The 6,569-nt window shown below is 45.2% G+C and overlaps 1 non-coding gene across 1 annotated transcript; it reads right to left on the bottom strand.

The window, feature by feature from the left end:
• Nucleotides 1-6,026: 6,026 nt before the first annotated feature.
• LOC114627369 lies at nucleotides 6,027-6,133 on the bottom strand. The gene has a single exon (XR_003712358.1). It is a non-coding gene; the product is annotated as a U6 spliceosomal RNA (small nuclear RNA).
• Between the last annotated feature and the right edge of the window lie 436 nt (nucleotides 6,134-6,569).

Below are 6,569 nucleotides of genomic sequence, written 5' to 3'. Positions count from 1 at the left end.
AAATATTACTCTGGAGAGGGATAGATACCCTCTCAAGCAATTGGGTCACAGAAACTGGTAGGCAATATCAAATACACTTTGTAGAACAAACCTGCCCAATTAACTTGTTAGTTTCTCTTGAGTTTAGCCACAAACTTCCCCCTTTTTGTAGAGGGAGGAGTGATAGGGTCTCATGTAGCCTGAACTGGAAACCAGCTATGTAAGTGTTCAGTGCCTCAACCTCCCTAGTGCTGGGATGACAGGCACGCCTGCCACATGGATTTTCTCCATGACTGGCATGATACCCAGAGCTTCAGACACACTAGGCAAGCCTCTGTCAACTGTGCCACACACTTAACTGTACTCCGTCCTGTTGATGGAGAAGCTGAAAGTAATAAGTGATGTTAGAAAAGGATTTAACAATAAATGTGCTCAGGAGATATTACTTTACACAGAGGTAGAATTTAGCTGAAGAACCTTACATTACATATGACTACAAGATAAGTAGCATCCTGAACTAACCAGACATTTTTTTTAAAAAAAGGATTTATTTATTTTTACTTGCATTGGTGTTTCATCTACAAGTATATCCTGTGAAGGTGCCATATCCCCTGGACCTGGAGTTAAAGGCACCTGTGAGCTGCCATGCAGTTACTAGGAGTTGAACCTTGGACGTCTGGAAGAGCAGACAGTGCCCTTAACCACTGAGCCACCTCTCCAGCCTCTTAACCAGACTTCTTAGAAACTAGAGTAAAAAGTAGAACTGATGTTCTTGGGCTTAAAGGCGTGGGCCACCACTGCCAGGCAGAACTGATGTTCTTAACTCGTCTGTGGTTACCAAGAGTGTATTTTTCTCTCTCGCCTTCCTTCATTCCTTCCTTCCATTTTTCTTTCTTTTTTCTTCTTTTAAGACAAAGATATTTTTGTGTAGCCCTGGGTGTCCTGGAACTCATTCTGTAGACCAAGCAGGCCTCAAACTCAGAGATCCCACATCTCTGCCTATCAAGTGCTGGAACTAAAGGCCTTTGCCATCACACCCTGCTAAGATGTATTTTCCCCCCTTTGTCTACCAAAACTGTGACCTATTAGGCTCTGTTCCCATATCAAAAGGAACTTAATTATGCTAGGCCAGCAGAATGGCCCTGGTCCTCTTATCAGTTCACTGGGCAGGCAGGATGTCCCTGGTTAACAGCCACCTAAACAAAGAACAACAGTCTGGTTTTCTTTTTGTTTTTTTAAGGGTGGGGGGAGTAGGGCTGGAGTCATGGGGGTGCTGAGATTGGGATGTAAAGTGAATAAATAAATTAAAGAGAAAACAAAAACAGTAAACTGGATGGTGGGGAACACACCTCTAGTCCCAGGATTTGGTAGGGAAGGGCAGCCGGATCTACGAGTTCAAGGCCACCCAAGGACATTCGTGGCAACGAGTGAAACTCTTGTCTCCAAAAACAAACAAAACAAAGTAACAATATCAGTGCTATTCAAATCCTCCATTTGTCCCTAATGGCCAAGCCTGCAGTTTCTGTTTCTGTAAAACCTTGTTTAAAGTGTGACTTTTGGGGACTGGGGCCTAAAACCTTACAGATGACATGCGTGTCAGTTTACCATTAGCTTAAAATCTATACAAGGGGCAAAGAATTTCTGCTCAAAATGGGTTTCTCTTTGGGTGTTTAACCAGAATTGGATGCCTTAAAGAGTTTTATTTCTTTTTCCCTTAGTGTTTGGAGTCAGTTCTCAAAGTGTGTGGAGAGAGGGGCATTTAATCTGCTGCTTCACGGTCACCTTCTGCATTGTCTTAGATCTAAGGACGATTTTCTAAGCCTTCATTATTCATTGAAAATACCGGTGTACCCCTAAAATTTGACCCAGGTCTAAAGTCCCTACCAAACTTCACAAGCTGGTCACAAACATAATGAAGATAGCAAGGAAACGTAGTTTTTCATGCAACCACTAGGAGGCGAACAGAACGAGGCCATCTCTGGCAAAGCCGAGAAGTGAACTATACAACTTTTCCCTACCTGTGAGTCAAAGGGCAGTTCTTGGTGGAACCTGGAGATTCCGGTGCAACGTGGGTAGGGCAAAATTCACGAATACAAACCCGGGATGCTCCGACAGGGCTATTTGTGTCTATCTACATATACGGTTCTCACAAAAGAATAACAGTATGGGGGTTGGAGAAAGGGCTTAGCAATCAACAGCTATTGCTAGCCTTGCAGTGGACCTGAGTTCGAGTCTCAGCACCCACATAGATATTACTCACAACAGCCTGTAACGCCAGTTCCAGGGGATCCCGCACCCTCCTCTGGCCTCTGAGGGGCACCCACACGTACACGTTCACAGACTCCCACATGTGCATGTAATTAAAAAACAAATGGTGTAGAGATAGCTCAACTGTTAACACTTGCTGTTCTCGCAGAGAACCAGGGTTCAGTTCCCAGAACTGATTTGGTAGGCCCAAAACATCTGTAACTCCAGTTTCAAGAGATTTTTTCAAGAGACCAGTTATGCTCTTCTGGACTCTGAGTCACCAGGCAAGTGTACATGCAGACACACACAGACACACACGCACGCACACACACAAATCTTTGAAAACTAACAGATTAAAAAGTAACCTGATATAGTGGAACACAGGCAGGGAAAACTCTTGAGTTTGGGGCCAGCCTGATTTACACAATGAATTCCAAGAACACCCAGAGCTATATTAGTGAGGCCTTGTCTTGAAAAAGAAAATTATTCAGTTAAAAAGGAAATATACATTGTCCACTAAGACAGGTATGGTGCTCAGCAGGATGGGTGTTTAACATTGAACATCTTGGGGAGTCCAGTTAATTCTGCTTCCTGGTAGTCCCCATAGCTGCTTGCTTCTGAACATCCTTTTAACTCTCTCATCCATCCATTCAACTAGCACTCAAAACTGTGTATGATTTGGGAGGCTGTTGCTGGGTCTGTTAAGGCCAGACCCTGAGTCCAGCAGCCCGAAACAAGTGAGACTGGCTACGTGCCTGAAGTAAGGTAGCCAAACAGGCAGAGTAGCCATATTACAAAAGGTGTGACCCCCACTGTCATTGAGTTGGCTCCAGCAAGGTGACCAGAGCACTTTGGAATCTCTTCCTAGGAGACAGGTTCCCTCCTCTGGCTGACACCAGGCTCCAGTCTTCCCCCTTCGCTCAGCATGAGATTCCTGAGGAAAATTCCATTTCCTTGAGGACCATTGTCTGAATAATCTGATAGCCCAAGGGAAGGGCACAGGTGTCTTTAGAATCTCCTCCTTGGGATCAGGACTGTGACAATGCTCTGTCCTTGAAGGGGCAACCTCCCAGTGTGATGGGGGAAAGCTGCACAGCCCCGGTGTTCTGAGCAATGGCATTTATCTAAGAAGCTGGCAATTTCAAGGAGGAATTCACATCCTGAAAAGGAGCTGGGATATTGTGACTCCCACCTGGAATCCCAGCACTCTGGAAACAGAGGCAGTAGCCTCTGCAGTTCATGGCCAGAGTGGGCTACATAGCAACTTTCAAGCCAGACAGGACTACTTCCAAAGATCATTTCTTTTTAAAACAACAACAAAAACAAAAAAACAAACAAACAAAAAAACTGTAACCACAAGGGAAGGATTGGGAATGTGACTAGTCCATTATAAAAGCCTTTCCCAGCATGCTACAGACCTGGTTTTCTTAAGGTTTCTTTAGATTGATGTAACACAGCTTTACTTCAGGCTATTCCTTGAGTCTGTAAACTGGGAGCTGCTTTTGGCAGCCATAAATAATTATCTTATCTTTTCTCTCCCCAGATCTGCCCATTGTAAGTGAAGTTTTCAGGCCCAGCAACTATTTAGGAGTGGAAAAGAATTATCTGGGAGCCATCTGTCCCCGGAAGATTTTTAATGACAAAGAACAGTCAAGAATAGCTTTAAACTGCTAGAATCTCTGGGGGTGGGAGTGGGGATGGGACTGAGCCTGATATCCTGTGTACCTACAGTTACTTTTCTTTGGTTCTTTTTCTTTTTTTCAAGTGTGGTGTGTGTGTGTGTGTGTGTGTATGTGTGTGTGCGCGCGCGCACGTGTTGGTTGCCCATGAGATGTGGAGATCATAGGTCAGCCTCCTGGACATCCTCAGGAGTGGCCAAGGCAGGCTTTGAACTCCTGACAATCTGACTGCCTCCTGTCCCTAGTGGAGATTACAAGTGTAAGCCACCTTTCCTGGCTGAGGATAATTTTAATGGTGAATTTGAATTCTGGTTTGCAACTTGAGCCACTCAGCAACCACTGGCATGGCATTAAAACCAGCCTGGCCAGGACTGGAGACTAGGCCATGCCCCACCTTTAACAAGACAAGCCACAGGAGTCCTTAGGAGAGGATCTTTGAAAACCTGCTGGGTCCCAGGAGGTGTAACTTGGCTTGTAGCATGCTTCCCCATCCGGCACGTAACTTTAGGTCAGGGTCTCAGCACTGCGCAAACCCTTCAGGAAGGCACACATCTGCAATATCTACGTTCTAGGGGATGGGGACAAAGGCAAAGTCACCTTCAGCTGTCTGGCCACTTTGGGCTCTAGGAAATCCTCTCAAAAACAAACAAACAAACAAAAAAACAGAGCTGAGAGAGGCAAACCATGCATGCCCTTGGTTCCAGAATTCTGGAGCCAGAGGTAGGTTGATCCCTGTGAGCCTTGCACGGTCTCCATAGAGAATTCAAGGCCAATCAGGCCCACATAGTCCAAATAGTAAGACTCTGTTTCAAAAAGAAAACAAACAGAGAGACTGAGACCCTAACTGCACAGTATTAGTATGTCAAGGCCCTGGGCTCTGCCCACACACTGAAAAGGAAGGGAGGGAAGAAGGAAGGCAGGAAGAAGGCAGGAAGGCAGGCAGGAAGGAAGGAAGGAAGGAAAGACAGACAGACAGAAGGGACAAACAGAGACCTGGAATCATGAGTAGTTCAAAACTGTAACTACATAATCACAGCATTTGCGAGGCTTAGGCAGGGAAATCAGGATGGAGAGGTACAAGCTATCCTGAGATAGAACAAGACCTTCTCAAAATAAATAAGAATTCTTAGAAAGCAAGTCTACTTCTACTGGCCATATCTAAGGAATTTTTCCTGTTCTAGTTGTTATGGGTTTATTTTGTTTTGTTTAAAGTGTCTGAGTGTATGGGTACCCATGGAGGCCACCAGATCTCTTGGAGCTGGAGTTATAGGCAGTTGTGAGCTATACAAGGTGGGCTCTTGGAACAGAACTCAGATTCTCGGCAAGACTAGCAAGTACTCTTAGTCTCTAGAATCATCTCTCCACCTCCGTCTTTAGTTCTTTGTACTGAGACAGGCTCTTAACTGTGTAGCTCTGTCTGGCTTAGAACACATTAAGTAGACTAGTCTAGCCTTGAGATCGGCCTCCCTCCCTTCACCTACTAAGTGCTGGGATTTAACATGAGTGCCACCATGCCTGGCCCCTTTTTGTTTTGAGACAATCTTATTATGTATGTATAGTCCCAGCTGACCTAAAACTCTATATATTGCTTCTTGGAACTTGTGATAATCCTCCTGCCTTAGCCTCTCAAATGTTGGGAACAGGCATGAGTCATTTGTAGCTGTCCAGGCAGGAGAGAAGATAATTATTAAAAAGAGAGACTTGGGCCCTTTTTTTGGGCCCCAAGGAATCATCAGAATTTCCCTCAGGAATCTCATGCTGGGTAAAAAACAAAAGGCTGAGGTCTAGTGGCAGCCAGAGGAAGGAACTTGTCTCCCAGGAAAAGATTACACCCAGCTCTGACAATATGTAGGACCACCTTGAAACAGAGACTGGAGTCCAGTCAAGGATTAATCATCCTTTGACTGGTTAGCTATGACTAAGCTGTTCACATCTCTGGTCTTCCTTTTTTTTTTTTTTTTTTTTTGGTTTGGTTTTCGAGACAGGGTTTTTCTGTGTAGCCCTGGCTGTCCTGGAACTCACTCTGTAGACCAGGCTAGCCTCAAACTCTCGAACTCAGAAATCCACCTGCCTCTGCCTCCCAAGTGCTGGGATTAAAGGCGTGCGCCACCACCGCCCGGCAAAAATATGGAAGGCTTCACAAATTTGCATCTCATCCTTGCGCAGGGGCCATGCTAATCTTCTCTGTATTGTTCCAATTTTAGTATATGTGCTGCTGAAGCAAGCACTGGTCTTCCTTTTAAACCTAAACCTTATGTCAGGACCTAGGAAGTTGGACTTGGGGATGTGCGTGGGGTCCACCCAACCTTGTTATTTGTCTCTCTCTCTCCTAGGTAGCCACATTGAATGTACCTTATTTCTCCGGTTTCATTAATACAGGTCTGCTTGATTGGTCTATTGCTGGCCAAGCCTAGGTTGTTGAACTATCAGGGCCCAGGCCTTACCACTGTGGTAGCTCAGTCTTTTTTATCTTGTCACCCTAGGTCTCTTTTATAGTTCAGGAATGAATATTGAAGAACACTACTGCTGGGGCTGGCCAGATGACTCTGGCTGCTCTTCCAGAAGTCCCGAGTTCAATTCCCAGCACCCACATGGTAGTTCACAACTGTATGTAACTCTAGTTCCAGGGGATCCAACACCCTCATACAAACATATATGCTGGCA

This window comes from Grammomys surdaster, unplaced genomic scaffold (assembly GCF_004785775.1).
Source record: "Grammomys surdaster isolate TR1022 unplaced genomic scaffold, NIH_TR_1.0 252, whole genome shotgun sequence".
NCBI classification, from domain to species: domain Eukaryota; kingdom Metazoa; phylum Chordata; class Mammalia; order Rodentia; family Muridae; genus Grammomys; species Grammomys surdaster.
Note: the sequence above shows the minus strand (reverse complement) of the source record. Positions and strands in the feature narration are given on the sequence as shown.